Raw genomic sequence first — 23,173 nt, forward strand, 5'->3', positions numbered from 1 at the left:
ATTTGCATGCTTCTCGAAAGTGCTACTGAACAAAAAGTGAAACATTTAGTTTAGGCTGCGTTATGTACAGCAAATGAGCCTGCTGTCATTGCATAGTTGTCAGCACTCCAAATACTAATGACTGCATAAATTGCACCTGTTATCTGTTTGTGTCTGTGGCACAAGCTGTAAATACAGTGACTTTGGAGAAAACACAGACTTACTACAGGGTTCATATCAGTAGTAAGGATAGTTTTGATAACTGTGTTAGCTGCAAGGATAGCTACACATTTTGGAAGATGACTTACATGCCCTATGTGACAGATGCAGGATAGGTTACCTATAATCCTTTTGATTTACTGCTACTGGTGTGTTCTCTTACTGAAATCATAAACGTTTGATGTGAATGATGTCAGAAATAGTTTCTAAAAAACAGATATTTAAGAACAGGCTGAATATTGCATTTACTTGAACCAGTCATCAGGTGTAACACAAGTTATGATGTAGCAAGCCAATGATGAAATAGTATTCATGTTTATTTTGTACTTTCATTACAGTTTTATATAATTTGTTACTTTGCTATCTTTGCATTTGTGCTCTGCTCAACAGTGCACAAACAAGGTTCACTACCAAAAGAAAAAAAGTGAAAACTTTAGTTTAGGCTGCCTTATGTAGTACAAACAAGCTTAGCAGCATTGAGCAGCCATCAGCCCTATGGATAGTACTCAGTGAAGAAAATGCACCTGTCAGGTAACTTTTTCTTTGGCACAAGGTGTGAGGTGGCAGTGAGTTTAGAGAAAAGGACAGTTGATGCACCATTGTGTCCACTTAACAGATAGTTTTACATAGGGTGGTCTGAATACATATTTACTCACATTTTGAGATATTGTGTCATTGTTTAAAGATGAAGTATTGTCAGTATTGCTAACATGTGAGCTGTCATCTGCCCATTTTCTCATTATTTGTCATTAACTACAAGTTTGATAATGTGTTCCACAAGTACATTTCTGCTATTGCAAGGAGGTGCAGGAAAGATGAATGTGTCACTTGAATGCACTTCTTGCTCTGGTCATTGCTAGATATGCCCATTAATTGAATTCATTTTACTGTCAGTATTTTCCGCTCTCATATATTTTTTCCTAATGCTTATTGTATTTGCTGTTTACGTGGCAGTGCACAGACACAGTTAACTGCCTGAGGAGAAAAGACAAAATGTAGTTTAAGCTGCCTTATGAAGCACAAACAAGCATGGCAATGGTGCACTTTCATCAACAATCTCGACAATACTGAGTGGAGAAACTCCACCGGTCACTTACCTATGTCTGTGACACAAGGTGTAAGTGCAGTGATCTTAGATAAAGAACACAAGTGATTAATAATTTGAATCCAACTGAAACATACTTTTACAAAGAGTGTCAGAATCCCATTCATCACAACATTTTGATTAGGAATGTAAAACTAAACACAAAAAAGAATGATAAACATTTTTGTTGCAAGCAACGTGTCAGTAATGTTTGAATAACTGAACTTTTCTATTTAGCATATATCTTTAATGCTTTACATATAACCTCAAGCTAATGTATCCACACTTTCTTAAACATGACAATAATGATATTTAATTAAAATGCACTTGTAGTAGCGCAACTAGGGTTGGATGACTGTGGCAATCACCCCAGGCACTGTCTTGTCCAAGGCACAATTCTTCAACATAAAATTATACATATGTATACACACACACACACACACACACACACATATATATATACATATATATATATATATATATATATATATATATATGTGTGTGTGGGTCCCTATCAGATTATTGAAGTTTCATAGGGCTGAGACCATATGATCGAAGTTTTGAAACTTTGAACATTTTGAATAGAGATCACTGGACAGTGCAGAATGAGAAATGTACTGATTTCCTCACTGTAGATCTTGGAGTTGGTACATTTAATTAGCAGGGGTGTGGGGGGCACAGGGGGGCTTGCTCCCCTGCAAGAATGTAAAAAAAAATTTTGTTTGTATCTTTTTTTTTATTTTAGTTTCAAAGTTTCAAAACTTTGATCATATGATCTTTAACATATAATGTTAGAAGTTTTGAAAATCTGATAGGATAGGGACCCATCTCTCTCTCTTTATATATATATATATATATATATATATATATATATATATATATATATATATATATATATATTGCCGGCCTTAGGCATAGGCCAACTAGGCAGCCGCCTAGGGCACCGCTCTAGCAGGGGCACTTTTCCTGTGTTTATTTGAGTAGGTAGACCAGGATAGAGGCACTGGGTAGTGTGGTGGGGGGCGCCATGGAGCCCTTTTGCCTAGGGCACCAGCTGACCTAAGGCCGTTCCTATATATATATATATAAATATATATATATATATATATATATATATATATATATATATATATTTTTTTTTTCAATTACTTTTTCCCTTTAAGGGAAATGGCAGCAATGGATGCCCAATAGATTTGTGTGTGCTTCAATCCCCCATTTACATTATCTTGCTTGGGCACTGCCCTAAAAGGCCTGTGACTGGCTGTCACTGGCTGTAAGTAGAGGGGACGATGCTAAGGTCAAGAAAGATTGTATCTTGGGATATGTCATTGGTGCCCACAGTGAGCTGAGGGATGTAGTGTTTTCCAAAAACTAAATCACTCACTGTGGGTGCATCTGTTGCGCGGGAAGAGATACTGGAACAGAAAAAAAAGAGCAGGGGCTTGATTCAATAAAGCCTGCAATGATACACCAAGACCATGTGCATGTTTCAGATAGCACGCTGTTTCTTATTCAGTAAGTGGCTCTACATGGAGTGTAGTGCTATGCAAACCCGGTAAACATCACAGCATGGTAATTACAGCATAAGCAGCTTCATTCTATGTTAATTAACCAATCCAAGATGAAGAAGCTATTCAGCAAGCTATAAAGCAATTGTGTACACTCAGTGCAGGTTTTAGCCTCAAATTCCAAAATATATTTGAATACAGCCACGGAAACTACTCTACATGGAAACAATGTTAGGGCCTGCTATTGCTCTAATAGTTGTATATGTGCAACAGGCCCAAGTCTATGCTGCTGCAACTGCTAATACACCTCAGTCAAAAAGGAGATGGGTGTTTAGACTCCATTTAACTTTCCACAGTCTGCATGAGGTGAAAATTATAGACCGCTATAGGGTGGATAGAAACACACTACTGGAACTCTGCAACCTCTGTTATACTCAACTGAGAGCAAGAGGAAGCCAATGGGAACCAATACCTGTGGAGACTAAGGTGTGTGTAGCACTTAGAATATTAGCTACAAAAACCTTCCAGAGACGAACAGGGGATATGCTGGGGGTGTCAGAGGCATCAGCATCTAAGATCCTATATCAGTTCCGGAATGCTATGCTACAACATGCCAGTGGCTACATACATTTTTCCCATACAACTGAGGACAGAGCTACAACTATGTAGGATTTCTATCTTGTAGCACACTTCCTTGAAGTGTCGGCTGCCATAGACTGCATGCACATTGAAATCAAAGCACCACCCGAGGAATAGGGAAGGGTGTACATAAACAGAAAGGACTTCCATTCCATTAACTGCCACGTCATGTGTAACTCTAAGGGAATCATCCCGAATGTTTGTACTGGGAACCCAGGCAGTTACCATAACTCCCGTATCTGGCACAACTCTCAACTGCATCAGAAGTTTTTTAATGAGGATATCCCACAAGGTAATTTACTGGGAGATGACAGGTATGCACTCTAGCCATGGCTAATGATGCCCATCAGAAATATACACACACCCACAAAGAAAGCTATACTGAGGCACATACACAAACAAGAACTATTGTATAGCATGTGTTGGGCTACTGAAGTCACAGTTCCAGTGCCTAGATACATCAGGAGAAGTCGTGTAGTGCAATCCCTGTACTTGTGCTGAAATTTTAACTATCCTTCACAATATTATCCTGACAAAATATCTTCAGCAGGAACACCAAGGGGAAGGATCACACATCCCATGACCACTGGCAAGGTCACCACAGCCACACACAAGTGAGGAGTCAGAGGGAGAACCACCAGCTGCTGTGGGTGTAGCTAAACATAGGTGTGCACAATATGCCTTCACCCTGGCAAGAGGCAAAGGATAGCACACATATTCACCACCTAATGGGGTAAAACTGTCAACCTATGCACATACATACAGTAAAATGGAGGCCAGGCAATGCTCACAACCTTTACTTACCCATATAATGCTGTGTACTGCTAGCATCAGACAAAGTCAGCCTGAATTAAACACTTGTAACTGCAGGAATATCAAGGTAAGTGTTGAAGCTGGAATAGGAAAACAAATGGCTAATAATACAAATGAATGGCAGATCTTTGCATAATGTTACTTGTTAATGTAATTAAGTAGAAGGTGGGTGATTTTTACAGCAATGACATCAATATGTGACAGCAGTGATGTATGTCAATAGATTAGGCCTCATGCATCAAAGATACACACATGCAAAAACCTGTAAGAAAGTAGTACAATTTTCAAAAGAGCATCACAAACACATATATACTAAGCACACGGTCAGATATGCACACCGGGATCACACAAAATACTTATGTATTCCTTAATCCAAAAGAGAGAAAATCAAGTATATGGCACAGTTATTATCATTTGCTCAGGGTGTTGTTTGGGAGAGGGGGCAGGAGGACAAGGCTGACACAAAAGGTAGTGAGTGCATGTGAGTAAGAAAGACAGACAAGCAGACATTTTGATAAAGTATCAAATGGCCACTGAGACACAATGAGCTGTAAGCTGCACAACTGACCCATGTAACTGTTATATGTGTGGGTCTGTATGGGCACTCAAGGTGAAACATGTGTGAGGGTCTGCAAGAACACAGCCAAGGTCTGTGCTAGCTCTACATCCTGGTATGTTGGACAGGTGTGAGCCAAGCATGGTAGAGGTAACAGTTAATTGTAGTCACCCCTGACCATAAGCACTGGCTCTGCCAGGAGTTGCACTAGCACGTCCATGCCCATGGTCAGATGTGCTGCTGCTGCTTCCTGAACATGACTAATGTCTGCTGGATGAGCTCTCCTCACGAGGATGCCCACTGCCCAGGACCATGACCCCATGGCCTATCACATTTGGGTGTGAACACCGCAATCACTGATGGAGCAGTGAAAGTAGTGCCAGTAGAGGAGCATGATCAGGCACAGCCATATTGACCAACATCAGATGATGATGCTGACCTACATCCATGTGCATGCTGTCCCTCTCCCAGCAGACATCCCATCGCAGACACTGCCCGTTCCATTGTGTCATTCATCCAATCCACAGCATCTGCCATATGGCAGAGGCAGTCCTGTATGTCAGTCTGTGCCACATCTACAATCCAAAGCATGTTCTCAGATGCCCTAAAGAAACATGCCTGCATCTCCATGACAGCCCAAAAAAAATGTCGAGTGGCACCTAAAGACACACCAGGATCTGGTGGAGCATAGACAGCAGGCCTCCTCTGAGCACCCCTAACAACCATCTTGCATGGCATCCCAACCACACTTTGGCTACAGACGGAGTCAGCTGGCACTGAAGTCACAGTAACCACACTACCCTGGTAAAGTGCGTCACCCTCCACCTGTACAATATCTGAGGACTCAGTGGAATAGGTATGTGTAGACCTACTGACTGTGTCTGAAGGAAATACAGGGGATGGCTGGATGTCAACCCCAGTGTCAGATTCAACCTCTGCACCCCCTGACTGTGCCTGTGTTTCGCCACCATCATCATCAGAATCTGCCAATACTCTGACATCAGGTGGTAAGAGTCCTACACTTCCACTGTCAGGATCACCTGTGATAATAAGCAACAAACACAGGAATTAAATTAATACCTACAATAAATATTTAAAAAATATATATGATAATAAACTAACACTGGTCACACTGTCACACACACAAAACACTCATTACACCCACGTCACACATACAGATAAATGCATATAGCTAACAAATTTTCATTAAAAATCAAAGAAAAATGTTTGCATTACCATGTGCAGATGACTGCATACTTGGTAGGGAGGATGGTCCTGGAAGAAATGAAGCAAGGTAAAGATGCAATCATCACAAATGGAATAACACAGGGGAGCAGTGAATACATAACTTTTGCCTATATGTCAGTTAAAATAACTTTAACTGAAACTTGGCTGACACATCCACCCAAAGCCCATGTGTAATGAACAAAAATGTGTCCTTATGTCTCTTAATGTAGCAAAAGGTTAATTTAAAAATAAAAGCACATGTACACAAATTTAACACATAAAAATCACCTTCCTGCCCACACTGTAAGGACCAGATAGCTGACTTAATCCATGTATTTTGGAGCTGTAAATGTGTCTATAAACTCTGGAACTCTCTCAAGGTGCAATTACAAAAAACAGGTTATCAAACATCAACATTAACTTGGGAATTCACTATATTACACATTCTCCCACCCAACATACCAAGAAAACAAGCAAATACACTTTTAACAATTTTCCTACTAATGAAACTGTATATAGCTTTTAAATGGCTAGATACGATAAATATCTCTTGGGAAGGTTTTAAATAAGTAGCTATACAACACCTTTTAGCTCATAAAATAGTAATAGATAAAAGAAACAAAAACATGAAATCCAGAGAGATTTAGGAACAAACCTTTAATACCATATTAGCATAATTCATCACACAGCAACTTAGAAAAACACTATAATGGAACCAAAGAACACATACAAGTTCAGATATTAAATAATAACTTGGATATTATGAATGTATATACTGTTTATATAACTGTGGAACTAACAGTGAAAGCATCTATGTACATAGTGTAAATAGATATGTTGTACGACCTATATCCTATGGTATTTGATATCAATGTATAACATATATATATATATATATATATATATATATATATATATATATATATATATATATATATATATATATATATGTATATATATGGTCATGTTGTAAGAGAGTTTTTATTTGTGACATTTATTAATGTAAAAATAAAAATAAAAATTATTGAAAATAAATAAATAAATAAAAGCACATGAACTATTAGTAAAATATTTCCATATTTTACTATACAACCAAATCTTATACCTTGACATATGGAAGCTTAACTGGAACCTGCTCCTGGCACATACTTGTCCTCCCAGAACCATCAGCACTGACATCAGTCACATGTTATGGTGCAACTTCCACTGAGCCCTCTGATCTCTGACAGTGAACAGGAACTTTTCATTTGGTGTTAGTGGTGGCTCTGTACCAGGCTCCCTCCTGTAGACAGCTTTTCATGGGCAACTGCAGATGCTCTACTCTGCACTGATGAAATCATATCAGTGGCTCTATGATGCACCTGAGCATAAGTCCTGGTGTGCCCCCTCCCCATGGCATTGGCATAATTGACTATCTGGATCCAAATTTGTATTCTGTCAGCCATATCTTTATGTCCTTTCTCAAGCAGAAAGGCATCATGGTGGCTAAACGCCTGCACTATGAATTCATTTTCAGAGTCAACTGAAAAGGGGTTTGCATGGATTTGTGCGCTTGGATGTCATAATCTTATGTGACATAAAACAGAGAAGGATAAGAAACATAAATATCACATAATTAAATTCTTGCTGATATACACATATATATTTTCAACATTAAGCACTGTAGACACACATTTCAGTTATTAAAATTGAAGATTATGTGGTTGTACCATAACACACACACACACAAACTAATGTTTGGTGCAAGGAAAGGAATACCATTTTAGTAATGTATTGTTTCCCATGGAAATAACAGGATGACTACACAATTTTAAGAGCAAACCTCTTGAAAGATAACTTTTATTGTGGCAACACCCAAATGGTACTTGACTCTACTACTCCCAAAACAACAGGCAAGTGAAAAGTTTGTACAAACCATGAAATACCACATAATTCAATTGTTATATATCCTTTCAACACAATTCTCACAAAATGTGTACACGTTTACAACTGAAAAGTCAATTTTATATGATTGCCAATCACGTTTCACTGTGCCCAGCAGTTCCCTAGAAGTGTCTACGTGCCCTCTTAGAAGCATAATACCCCTGTGTCATTGACAACATAGTACATTACATTCCCTGAGATAACATAAGAAAACTGTAAGTAAGATAACCAGTTTTAACAACAACACTTGTGATGAAAGTTAACTGGCTGTCTGAGAACGAAAATGCCTGCCAAAATGCCTATGCCAACAGTGAACTATAAGAAATGCATACGGATAAAAGTTCCATGTTCTAATGCATGTATATAAAAATTTTCTTTGTAACATGTTAACAAATTTAGACTGTACTTGAAAAATACAATCATGCCTTAGCAAGATCATAAGCCTTATAAGCATATACATCAAAAGGAATAGCAGTCTTCTGTGTTCTCCAGATATACAAGTCTCCTCACCTTCAAGTTCCCTTGCTACACGGCTACCTTTTTATAGTATAGATTCAGGCCTGTGAGCATGGTGAAGATGCATGTGAGATGTGAACTCATTAGGATTGCTGAATCCCAAACTTTTGACTTCATGTATCAGGTATAAACATAGTTTAGGTACTACCTCAGTGTTAGTTGCTAATGAATTACAACTGTGAATGATTAGCGTGAGGAAGAAGGAAGACACTACAGCAATTCAGACTACCTTACCTGCACTGGGTGTGTCACCCAGGATACACTTAGAAGATGTAGAAGTAACTGTAGCAAGCTTTAAAATCGAAGTGAACAGCATACATTTCTCATTTTTGTTCACTAACAGCCAAACTCTCCAGCCTTTACTGAAAACTTTTTCGCTGTCATGATTTTTTATTATAGATTTAAAGGACAGTTATACAAAATGCTCTATAGACTTCATGTCTGAGAGTACAGCACAGATAAGAGACAAATGAACACAATACAAAGAGAAAACAAAGCTCCATTAGCCCAAACAAACTGGTTGTGTGATCACTCATTGCAATAAATCTGTAAGCAAAGCATGTACAAACAACTGAGAGTGCACAAGTGTGTATGTCTTGTTAATACTGTGGAGGAAATGGGACTGGCTTGTATGCACAATGATTTGCATTCTTGTTGCAAAGCTGTTTCTGTGGCAAAGAGAGATGCAACACTCCTAGTGTGTTTTGTAGGTTCATTAGTGTTATAGTTCAAATCCAGAGCTCTGTAAAAATCTGTAAGGTGTGTTAATATGCATTTTATAATGTTGTTTATGTTTCTTTTTTTAATATTAATATTTGCGCAGCACGCAGCTTAGTGCAAATACAGTGAAACAGATAAATTAAAATTAATGGAAGTTGCTCCTATGATAAGGACAGCATAAATTACAGCTGTGAATCAAGTGTGTGTGTAGCACACCTGATAAACATGATGAAGCATATAGCACATAGGATATGTAAATCATGGTTCAAGTCCTACATTTATATTTTAATGATAGAACATCATAAACACTTTTAATAGAATAATACATGTTGAGTTTTGCCTGTCTCGTGTGTGCATTGCTCACCTTCGTACAAGCATGGCATAATACCCCAGACAACCAACAGACATTGTCAATTCAGAAAAGATACATTGTTACAGCTTTTGCCTCCCATTGTGCAAATACTCTTAGTGGTGTTGTGTGGCAGTTAGAGTGCTTAAACAACACCTGCAGACAATAAGCAGACGTTGTCAATTTCAGAAAAGATACATTGTTACATCCCTTGCTTTCCATTGTGCAAATACACTAAGCGGTGTTACATGGTGTTTAGCATGCGTCCACAATGCCTGCAGACTTATCAGTTTCTAAAAAGATACATTGTAACATGTGTGGTCTTCCATCCCACAAACATGCTAAGAGGAGTTGCAGGGTGATCATCACTCATATACAGTAGTGAATGTAAAAAATATAGCAAGGTTCTAATCCAGCAAACTATAACTTTTATTAATGCTGTTCCACTGTAATTTATATTAAAATTAACACTATAAAAATAATTATACATAAAAATAACTATGTATAGCAGGTGGATTGAGCATACACGTGATATCATGCACATACATACAGTGGATATAAAAAGTGTACACCCCCTGTTAAAATGCCAGGTTTTTGTGATATAAAAAAATTAGACCACAATAAATCATTTCAAAATTTTCCCACATTTAATGTGACCTATAACCTGTACAATTCAATTGAAAAACAAACAAATATGTTAGGGGGAAAAAATATAAAAAATAAAAAACATACAATAAGGTGGTTGCATATGTGTGCACACCCTTAAAATAATACTTAGTTGAAGTACCTTTTGATTTAATTGCAGCATTCAGTCTTCTTGGATAGGAGTCTATCAGCATGGCACATCTTGACTTGGTGATATTTGCCCACTCTTCCTTGCAAAAGTGCTCCACATCTGTTAGATTGTGAGGGCATCTCTTGTGCACAGCCCTCTTCAGGTCACCCCATGGATTTTCTATTGGATTTAGGTCTGGGCTCTGGCTGGGCTATTCCAAAACTTAAATTTTCTGGTGAAGCCATTCTTTTGTTGATTTGGATGTATGCTTGGGGTCATTGCCATTTTGAAAGGTGAAATTCCTCTTCATCTACAGCTTTCTAGCAAAGGCCTGAAGGTTTTGGGCCAAAAGTGACTGGTATTTGGAACTGTTCATATTTCCCTTCAGCTTGATTAAAGCCCCAGTTCCAGCTGAAGAAAAGCTGCCCTAAAGTATGATACTGCCACCATCGTGCTTCACCATGGGGGCGGTGTTCTTTTGTTAATGTGAAGTGTTGTTTTTGCTCCAAACGTACCTTTTGGAATTGTGACCACAAAGTTCAACCTTGGTCTCATCAGACCATAACACATTTGCCCACATGCTTTTGAGAGACTTGATGTATTGTTTTGTAAATTTTAGCCTGGCCTGGATGTTGTAAGAAAAGGCTTCCGGCTTGCAACCCTACCCCATAGTCCAGATATATGGAGAATATGGGAGATTGTTGTCACTTGTAGTACACAACCAGTACTTGCCAGAAATTCCTGCAGCTCCTTCAGTGTTGCTGTAGGTCTCTTGGCAGCCTCCCTGACCAGTTTTCATTTTGTCTTTTCAACAATTTTGGAAGGATATCCAGTTCTTTGCAACGTCATTGTCATCTCATATTTTCTCCACTGTTTGATGACTGTCTTCACTGTGTTCCATGGTGCTGTGGAATTTTTTTGTACCCTTCTCCTGACTGATACCTTTCTACAATGAGATCCCTTTGATGCTTTGTAAACTCTCTGAGAACCATGGCTTTTGCTGTAGCAGGCAACTGAGTAAATGCCAGGAAAATCTTACTAGGACAGCTGAACTGTATTTGTGGTTAACCAGAGTCTCTTTAATTGATGGCAGGTGCTTCTCAAGAAGACTGAATGCTGTAATTAAATCAAAAGGTGCTTCAACAAAGTATTAGTTTAAGGCTGTGCACACACAACAAAGTATTAGTTTAAGGGTGTGCACACTTATGCAACCAACATTTTGTATGTTTTTTATTTTTTTATTTTTTTCCCCTAACAGATGTTTGTTTTTCAATTGAATTGTACAGGATATAGGACACATTAAAGGTGAAAAAATTTTGAAATGATTTATTGTGGTCCCATTTTTTTATATCACAAAAACCTGGCATTTTAACAGGGGTGTGTACACTTTTTATACCCACTGTATTATATGTCTAACTGTGGTTATCAGTACAATTATGATTCTACAATTAAATATTTATTTTCTGAACTTTCATGTCACACACATGCATGGTTAATCACTCATCTCTTTAGTGTGTATGTATAACTAATGAGCATGTGCGACAAATCCTCAGCTGCAATGAGCACTCTGCACAGTAATGGCTATAAAAAATACACCTGTTGCAGTCTTCCCGGTGGCAACTGGTGTAAGTTCATGTCCAGACTACAGGTGAGTCAGGGTTCTAATTTAGCACAATCCAAATTTTATTAATGCTGTTCCACTTAATTTGTAAAACTAAAGAACAAAATAAAGATAGTTATACATACCAATAAATATGTATAGCAGTGGATATCATATGAATTATATGTGTGACTAAAGGTAGACTGACAATTATGTTTCTATACTTAAAAGTGTCCTTTTTGCCCTAGGATGGACTTCATACTTCACTGATAGTCATATACACATGAATGTATAAGCCAGAATATTGACAGGTCACACACATACATGGTTAACCACTCACTCTTTAATGTGTCTGTATAATTAATGAGCATGTCTGACAAACACTTCCTCTGTGACAAGGAGGTAAAACAACTTATGTGGAAGATTATGTATTGTCTGTTTTACATAACTTTGAATCCCACATTGTACAAATTACTTTTATCAGTGGGTAAAGCCACACAAAAAATGTGTCAGGTCATAAACTTTATACACCCAAATACATGTCTGAAAAGTTAAGTCATCTAATAGGTACAGCAGCATCCAACCCATAAACTAATAATAGCTATCAAAATTCCCTTCCTATTTCATAACCTGCTTTTATCTCTGTTTGGCATTGTTGCTCTCCACTTAACATCACACAAACGTGGTTGGCATGGTTGTGAGGGTTTATTCACTGGCAGTTAAACATGATATCATGACACTTTAACTTTTGCTGTATGACCTGTGCAGACATGGCAGGAGCTAAAAAGGAAGGTGTCCAATATAGGGCTCAAATATAGGGTATAGAGAAGTCCAGAATATTCACTGGACTCCTTGTAAAGAGCCACATCCATAGGCTATTGCAGGGGGACTATAGCAGGTCTCAATATAAATCAGACACTTAGAATAGTCTTGCCAAGGCTGTTTCCAATGTGAATGGCATTCCACACACTGGTCAGCAATGCAGGCACCACTACAATGACCTGAAAAGGCATAAACAGGCGCAATTCAACTAGTGGCTGGATGAGTTTAGGGTTGCTGACACATCCCACAGTTGTATAAGTATATGGATAAATATACATTAAATTATAGCCAAATCTGACATTAGGCAAGATTGGTATGTATAATGCTCTTCTCTATTTCTCTCCTCTTTATTTTACAGCTGCCCAGGAGATTGAAGTAAACTGGGAAGCCCATGCTGAACATTTTGAAAGACTAAGAGAAGCAACAGGTATGTATGCAACACAAAATAATTATTGTATTAAAAGTATTGCTTTTCTATACATTAGTAGCTCATAGGTTCACAGGTTCATAGGTGTGTACCAGGCTAATGGTCCTGGAACCTTTACAAGCCTAGCCCCAAAAAACTGCCCAGGCCCTGTACCACCCGATGTTAGTTCACAGTGCCCCTATCCAATAGAGCAACTGGAATGATCCCTGGAGTGAACTTTGTTACCCATCCACTCGTCAAGATTTCTCTTGAAGTGGGCCAGCAAAGTACTCTGCTTGACATGAATGGGAAGCGTATTCCAGAGTATGGGCAGTCTTTAGGAAATGAACCTGTCCCTCCAGCATGTTCTGTTAATTGTGGTAGTGAGGTTGTGATCTCTGGAGTGTGTAGCATGGGGTTGATTGGGATTTCTTTAGGTGCAGCCTTTCAAGTAGGGCTGGGTTGGACATGGCTTTGTAAGTCAAGCAGAGATCACCTCTAAGTAGATGATAACAGACTAGGAACAGCTGAAGTTTCTTGAGTCTGTCCATGAAGGACATGTGTTTAAGATCTAGGATCCTTTTTGTGAGGTACTTTTGTGGCCTCTCTAGCTGATGTAGGTGTCTGGTCAGGTACATGCCAAATGGTGCATTATATTCAATGATTGGTTTAATGAGGAATGAGTAGAGAAAGATGATGACCTCTTTCTTCCTGGATGCAAAATCTTTGGTTATAAGTTGTGCCACGTAGAAGGACTTTCTGACCACAGTGGCAATGTGGTGGTCGAAGGTGAGGTGGTTGTCGACTTGGGTGCCCAGATCTCTTATGGCCCCTTAAGTGTTCAGTGGGCTCCCATCAATGTGGTAATTTGTGGGAACTGAGTTTTTTTCCAAAGGGGATGATAACGCATTTTTTGGCGTTAAGCTTCAGGCCATGGTTCTGACACCAGTCATTGGTCTCAGAGAGGCCCTTTTGTAGGATGACTGCATCACTTGGGGAGTTGATAATGACTCCTAGCTTGCAGTCATCAGCAAACTTGGTCAGCCAAAGTCCTTCTGTGTTGGCCTGGACGTCTGAGAAGTAGAAGCCAAACAGGAGAGTGCCCAGGACCCAGCCCTGTGGGACTCCACTCATGACTGGTCAACAGTCTGACTTAAAATCCACAACTTTCACTCTGTGGGTCCTGTCTGTGAGCCAATTTGCAACTCACCTAGTGATGTAAGGATTGATGCCTAGTTCGGTGAGTTTATCAATGATACCTGAGTGGGGAATAGTATCATGGGCCTTGTCCAGGTCGAGGTAGGCTGTATTCACTGCCTTACCCTCATCCACAGCCTTGGTGACTGCCTTGAAGGTGTCAACCAGGTTTAGCAGGCAGGATCTCCCCTTGACAAAGCCAAACTGTGTGGGGTCAAGTGTTTGGAGATTGCCTATATCTTTGTTAAGCAGGTCCATGATGATGCACTCCATAGCTTTGCATACCAGACTTGTTAGGCTAATGGGGCGATAGTTCCCAGGGTTTGTAGTTGCTCCCCCTTTATGGAGTGGGATGACTGTAGTAAATTAAGCATGTGTATCTTAACTGTAAAATCATGCATCCATGCTTCATTCTGTAGCTCAAGGGAATGTAGGAGTCAATTGTAATAGCGTATTCAGAAGTTATGGGTTCAAATCCCACAAGTAAAACATACAGACCAAAATAATAAAAAAATATATATAAATTTCAACAAAATTGGCATAAATATCATGTTGTTAACTTAATCTGTATTATCTAATAAAGGATATGTGCAACATATCCATATTGTAAGGATTGCTTGGAACAATTCTCAGTCCTACTTTGTAGTTTTTAAAAAGTATAGTTAATATAAAAGTAAAAATATATTTCTATTGTAGTAATTTATTGTATGTGACATATGATGATTCTAATTATATTTTTCTATTTGTTTCTCTTATCAAGCTATTTATGTCTCTTTTTTATGTTTATATGTGTGATCACAATATTCTGATGTTATAATTTTCTTACAACTGACAAAATGATTTCCAGCACAGGGAGGTAGGCCAACCAGTGCGGCTCAGCCTGCCAACCCTTCAACAGCTTCAACACCAACACCCAGCACATTTGAGATATAAGCTACCAGTACTGCCTCTGCAGCCCCTGCACTACCCAGGCCCTTAAGATCAGGCAGCATTAACCCAGCAGCTGGTGAAGCGGCACTTTCCAGAAGTATTAGTAGAGGTGATGATTTTGTCAACCACCAGGAGCTGCCAGGCATGGTGTGTGAGATCATAAAAGGTACCAGCTGTATGGAGAAAATGCTCACTGGAAAGCTGTGAAAACAAAAATATCAAGCACTCCAATGGCAAGCTGAGGAAGGGGACAGTGATGACAGTTCTGAGGATGAGGACTAGATTTTCACTGTCCCCATGCTTGACGAGCATGAGCCTCTGATGTCCCCTTCCTATCCCCAAGCATGGTGTCCCCAACCTTTCACATCCCTCACCATATGTATCTCTGTCTTGTTTGTCCCATTTGTCTGCAATCACTTCCTCACCTACCCAACTTACTTGACCGTTACATACCTACGTCCCTTACGCAAAATTCCTTTCTTACTGAAGTAAAATAAAAATGGGCACCTCTCCCAGAAATAAATATCATCCCACACATAGCTCTCCACTTCGCACATATGTCTTCTCGACACACTTGATTTGGTCCAATTGGCTATGCAACATGATTGTGTTGTCAGCCATCTTTGTTGAGATGACAGTCCAAATTCATCCAATATTCTATCCATGTTCATTTTACACTGTTGAAGTGAATAGCTATGGTTCTTTCCTAATTTCCTATATTGCTTCCACTTTGTTCTTCCCCCTGCTTTCCCCACATTTTGCCACTTTTCTCATCATCATCTGCCTCCTTTTTCCCATTTTCTACATGGGTCAGGGAATCATGTTAGCTGTCGCCATCTCGCTTGATTCAATGCCACACTTCTGCCTTCTTCGACACTCATGCCTGACTGTCACAGATCTTCTTTCACACAATCCATCCACCTCTTTGCTGGATATCCTCATTTTCTCTTACCTTCTTCCTGTCTGTCCCAAATTGTCTTCTGCTTCTCTGCACATGTCCAAACCACCATAATCTGTTCTCTTTGGTCTTTTCTGCAATTGGAGCTTCTTTGGCTTCTGCTCTTATGTCATCATTGTTTCGCCTGTCCCACAGAGGGCATCCTACCACCTTTCTCAAGCAGTTCATTTCCATCATCTCTAACTTCTTTATCTGCTGTGTCTGCTCAGGGTTCTGTACCATACAGTAGTACTGGCCACACCACTGTCTTGTATGCCTTACTTTTCAGCTTATTTGGCATTTTTCTGTCATATACTACACCTGACACTCTATGCCAGTTGGCTGCAGGCCCTCTGGTGTAGCTTTGACCTCTTCATTCAGACTTCCCTTCTTCTCAACCACCCCTCCAAATACTTGAAGCTATTTACCTGTTCCACTATCTTCCCTTCTATCTCAATTCTCAGCTTCTTCTGATTTCCCCAGTTTGCTGCCATTACCACTGTCTTATGTGTGCTTAGTTTCATCCCATGTGCCTTCAGTTTTGCATTCCACTGCTCTACACTTTGTTGGAGCTCTTGCTCAGAGTCTGCCTATAATGCCACATCATCTGCATAGAGCAACTTTGTTGATCTTTTTTGCCACTTTCCTATCTACCCCATTTTTCACACCTTTAATCTGGTCAAAAAATAATCACACAACACAGACATAAATAATAAATCCCTAATAAAGGCCTTCACTTTTTGTACTTGGCATTTGAGTGGAGTTTGGCATCATGCACCAATTCCAAGCAATGGTGAATGGCTCTTCATTTCCTATGCCATGGTGCAGTTGCTTCCACGCAATGCTGATTATACTCTTTGCACTAAAGAAACACACAGTTAAAGCAGAGTAAAGCCACTCAGATTACATAAATACTGTAACATTTATTTTCACTGATGAATGTATAACACTGCAAATCCAAATCTGTACTGTTGACATAAATCAACTTACTGATGTTCATTGTTATTTTTTTATTTATTTATTTATTTATTTATTTATTTATTTATTTTACATTTGTTGACTGGGCTAGTCTAGCTGGATATATGTCCATTTTCAGTAGAGGCCCGGGGAGATAAGCTCCAAAGTTTGAGATTAATTTAACAATCAGGAAAATAACATGAAAATAACATGAAAGTAGAAACATAAAACAAAAAGCATTAGAACTGTGGTCAAGGTTATAGATTGTAAAAAATACAGTAGTTACAACAAAAAGAGAAAAAGAATTTGTGACAAAGATACTGTTACAAATGACATTCAGAACGATTATTAGCATAATGTATTTATTTATTTTTTTTTTTTTGAAAAAGTAGGAAAGGAGAAATAGATCAGCGGATGTAAATAAGAGGTAGATTTTAGGTTATAAGATATGGGTTTTTAGCTCGGTGGCAAGAGCTAGAGTTAGTCAGGATTAGTGCAGGGGCACATCCATTGTGATTTGAGGTGGAGCTTAAGTCTCTTTTTAAACAGAGCTTTTGAGGGAATAGTAGAAAGTTCAAAGGGTAGTAGGTTCCAATGTTTTCCCACAGTGTTGAAAAAAAGGGAATCACCAGCCTTGTTGTTTGCTTTGTTTATATTTACAAGAAGTTTGTGTGCGGACCTTAGGGATTTTAGGTTGTGGTAGGGGTGGATAAGGGTAGATAGCATAGGTGTTTTGTCAGGTTGATTGAGAATTTGATGGGCTATGGCGAGTTGATTAATTTTAAGTTGCTGTTGAAGTTCAAGCCAGCCAAGTTGCTTTAGATTAGTACAATGGTGGGTTCTGAAAGGGTTACCTGTAGCAAATCTGGCTATGTTGTTGTAGGAGTTTTCTAATTTTAATAGGTTCTTTTTTTGACAGGTTAGTGAAAATGGGAGAAGCATAGAGAAGGGGAGATATAAGTACACTACTTCACTGTAGTCATTGTCTCTCACATTTGCAAAAATTATCACATTTAATTATGTAATGCCATCCTGAAAAAAATGAGCACAAAAATTAGATTGAGCTGGATTTGAACCTTGTCTCATTTCTGCTTAAAATATAAACTCAGCTCTGTTACACCCACTGCCACATAGAAAGCTAGGCAACAAATGTTTTTCTTACATTCAGTACTGTCAAAAGTGCTGACTGTCACACTTCTCTGTTTAGTGTGTTTGAGCAGAGGAAGACGAACCAAAAGAAAAATTACTTTTTTTCCAAATTAAGCACCAATTCCCATTTGTTTGTCCCTTAATGCCACACAAACAGAAAAGACAATAGCAATAGTACTTCATGTTTTAAAAATGATTACACAACATTTTCCAGTATAAAATACAATATGAACACCACAGTATTTGTCAGCTATTTCTGACATAGCCTATATGCATCAATACTTCTCTAGTGCAAGTTGTAGTCATTCAATGTGAATCTCACATGAGAAAACACTTTGACATTGGTCCCACAAACCAGTTGTTCAGTGGTGAGCTATGGAAAGACCTAATTGGCATGTATTATTATGTTGACTACCCAGTTAGTCTTCATCACATTAAAATTCATGTAAAAATACAACCAAAGGAAAGGCACTTGTTACTAACTGGAGACATATTTATTCAGACCCACGTGTACCCTGCACCCATGCACTTGAAAATGGATATGTCAGTAGTAGTTCACAAATGTAGACTACACTACAGAAATAAATAGCACAACTGCATTGTTACATCATCTAAAGCTTCATACTGACAAATACACATTCAGATTGTCTTATATGTGTATTAATGTGGACATCAATTCATCACAAATATGAGCACACATACATACACAGTTGCATCAATGCTGATCACAAAACATGTACGTGTCTGTATGTGACTGTGTGTAATGTACACAACATATTGAGAGACAGCTGCATATATCTCACTCCTGCAAAATGCATTCCTGACACCTTTTGCATCTAGTTTGAGAACATGTCTTTGAAAATATACATGCACATTGGAAACACAACAGAAAATACAAATTCCACACTTTGCACACCACTCTCATAACAAGATGTTACCCACATAATATAATAATGATGGCATCATCTATGAAGACCAGTATGACAAGGCAAAAACATAATTCAAGGATGGTGCAATTATTAACTACTGTGTTCTGTGGATTGGAACAAAATACTTACATGTGGGTTAACTTAACACAACAGCCACATTATGTGTCTGTCTCTCTATGTATGTGTAACTGTGTGTGCATAGTCAAAAGGATATGGGTCTGTATCCTACTGTCAGCAATTCAGTCACATGTAGAACAGCCAGTTCATACAGGCCTCCCAACATCTTCTCTCAAACATCCAATAATGATGCCATGCTATACATTGTCCACCAGCAGTATAAAAGTCAGACTTGTGCTGTGGTGCTTGAGTTAAGTACTGACTTCTTCAGCTTGTGTAACTCATTAGGTAAGGGTTCTAATCACTACAGTCAACACGCGTGCACGTGTGTGTGTGTGTGTGTGTGTGTGTGTGTGTGTGTGTGTGTGTGTGTGTGTACATGTGTGTGTGTGTGCTGTTAGCAATCAAGTCACATGAAGGACAAATTTTTTGACAGTTGTACATGCCTTAACAGCCAGTTCATACAGGTCTCCCAATATCTTCTCCCAAACATACAATGATGATGTCATCCACTCTAAATTGTCCAGCAGCAGTGTAAAAGTCAGACTAGTACCATGGCACTTATAGCAAATACTGTGTTCTCAAGCTTGTGTAACTAGTTAGGTAGGGATTCTATCAAGTCCCTTGCAGAACAATTGTTTTGACAGTCGTACATGTCTACACCTCCATTTCATACAGGCCCCCAACATCTTCTCACAAACATACACTGCTTATGTTACCAACTATAAATTGTCTGTCACTATGAAAGCCAGATTTGTGCAGTGGTGCTTGTGTTAAGTACTGTGTTCTGTAGATAGTTAGATAAGGGTGCTAGTCTCACTTCAGTCAGTGTGTGTGTTTGTATTAATTTTAGTTCAATTTCTAGAAACCATTTTAGAACAGCGTGCAAGACACTGACTAGCATCTTCTTCTCACCGCACACTGCTGACATCATCATCTATAAAGTGTTGTCTGACACTATGACAGTCAGACATTTGCTGTAGTGATTCTGTTAATTACTGTATTCTGTAGATAGTTTGATAGGAGTTCTGGTCTCATTGTGGTCAACTGCTGTATGTGTGTTTGTGTTCACATTCTAGAGACCATCTTAGAGCAGCATGTAAGACACTCTGACTACCATCTTCTTCTCACCACATACTGATGGTGTCATCATCTATAAAGTGTTGTCTGACACTATAAAAGTCAGACTTGTGCTGTAGCACTTGCATTAAGTACTGTATTCTGTCCATAGTTAAGGAGCTCTAGTCTCATTGTGGTCAACTGGTATGTGTCTGTTCATTTAGCAATCAGTATGGTGACAAATTTTAGAACAGCATGCAAGTCCACATCTATATCAGACACTCCTCTGAACATCTTCTTATAATATACACTGCTGATGTCATCCTGTCTAAAGTGCACTCTGACAATATTCAAGCCAAACTTGTGCTGTGGTACTAACATTAAGTACTGTGTTCTCCAGCTTCTGCCACTAGATAATTATGGGTTCTAATCTGACAGCAGGCAACTTGAGTGTGTATACATCCAAATAATATTTTTGAGACAATATTTACAGCAATATGTGACTCCATATCCATGTGAAACAATCCTCCAAACATGTTCATCTCAACATACAATGATTGTATCATACTTAATAAAGTGCAACATGGCAGTGTCAAAGTCAGACATATGTGGTGGTGCTAGTGCTATATTGTATGGAATTCAGCTACTATACCTACACAGGTGTAATGTTCAAATCAGACTCAGTCTACTGCTGTGTGTGTGGTTAGTGATACATTATGGCCATTGTATAATCTTTTGAATCACTTTTCATTTCACTACCACTTAGGAGAACCTTTAATGTAGTCTCATGCATCCAACATCTCCTTTATCCCTCTTGCCACATTACATCCTTCTTGCAGAGGACTGGAAGATATCGTCATGTCAGAGATGCATATACACATCATGAAGCAGAAAAGTCCTCCCATGAGACTCTACAAGCCTGCTCCAGAACACTAGATGTGTGATTGCTAATTATATCATGAGGTGGTGCACAAGCCTCATATGGACAGAGGCAGTATGTCATGCAATCAAACTAATACACACATACGAGCAATAGCCTTACTATCTCCCATCATATAGGTATGGGGAGTTTGGTTTAAATGGTATAATAATGGCTAGGATTTTATATGATACTGGCCATAAGCTTAGTAGTCTCCTATGACCCTATGAAAATTTCACACGTCAATGTTGCTGTCATCGACATGCTATGTTGAGGTGTGGATATACAGTAGGCCATCAAGAGAGTATCACAATCTGTGATGTGAGGTAATGTATTGATGGCTACTGCTGAAATTTGATTACAGGTTTCTTCCATAACACCTATAGTAATATGTCTCCTGAGATCTGTTGGCATAGGATGATACTATGTATATTGTTGACTTAGTAATGCATGTGTTTTTTTTTTAGTGGAGCAAATCAACATTCTAAGCAGTTTTCATTCAACCATCACAGTGACATTTTCAGTATGACCCATGTCTGCATGTGTATACCTACCATCATTAAATAATCTGTGATATACATCAATATAAATTCATACTGATTACATGGGTGCATAAGTCTTATTTTATCGATATGTTGTAAATCTGTGATATACACAAAAATATCACATGTTTTGATTCAATTGCAACCTTGTGAAATTCATTGCATGCACAATGGCACAATGGTGCAGTAGTTAACATTGCCACCTTGCAGCAAGAGGTCCTCCGGTTCAATTCTCAGCTGGGGTGCCCTCTATGTGGAGTCTGCATGATCTCCTTGCATTCATGTAGGTTTCCTCTGGGTACTCTAGTTTCCTCCAGCGTTCCAAAGACATGTGTCTGGAGCATTTCTCCCCAGCCCTAAGCTGAAAATAGACTCTGTCCTAGTCAGACTTTCCTGGTCAGCAAATTTTAAATAAATTGTGTAGCTATTTCCAAAGATGATTGAGATGGTCACCAGCAGTACTGTATGATTATCAGCATTTGTGTCAGTAACTGTTCTGTATGTGCCACAACCAACTCATTTGTATTGCGTCCTTATATGGTATCAGGCTGCTCAAACACAGCTTTCCAATGAAAAATATATAGGCATATGTTGTGCAATTGATGTAATTACATGACATTGTTAGAGCTGAATGACTGTGTAAACAGTACCACTGTGTGGTATGTGATGCATAACCAAAGTTGTATTTGGAGGTGTTGTCACAAATCATTTGTTTAAATAAGTGTAAATTGTTAATGAGAGTACACAACTAAGTGCAGCGCTATTTGTGGATGCCACCAGCCATACTCAGCCAGAGACAATAAGAAAATCTGCTTGCTGACAGTTTGTCTTACACTTCACCACCCCCTGTCCCCACTGACCATCATCCAAAGTATACATGCAAGCATTACTCAGTTTATTTTCTCAGGAGTGCAGCTCATCTGTGTGCTCTCTAAGGCTAATGATACAGGATCAATGGGCCCTGGCAACATCCCAGGTTGCCTATGCCATGATTTAAATTCTGGCCTAACAGATACAGTTAGATCCCTATTTAAACACAGCCTCCAGACAGACTATGTTCTTGCAGACGTGTGTACAGCAACAGTCATCCATCTGAACAAGGGGGGACCATCAACAGATGCAGGGAATTATACACCCATAGTCCTGACTCCCCTCATCTGTGAGGCAGATGAATGACTCATCATGGACCTTGTCAAGAAAAGAAAAAAGGTAATCTCATGACAGTGCAACTAACCAGTCTTTGACTTGTTAAGGCTACATCATGTCTATTAAATCTGGTTGAAGTCTTCAAGAAGGTCACC

The sequence above is a fragment of the Protopterus annectens genome, chromosome 1.part2 (assembly GCF_019279795.1).
Source record: "Protopterus annectens isolate FY-2018-M chromosome 1.part2, PAN1.0, whole genome shotgun sequence".
Taxonomy (NCBI): Eukaryota; Metazoa; Chordata; order Ceratodontiformes; family Protopteridae; genus Protopterus; species Protopterus annectens.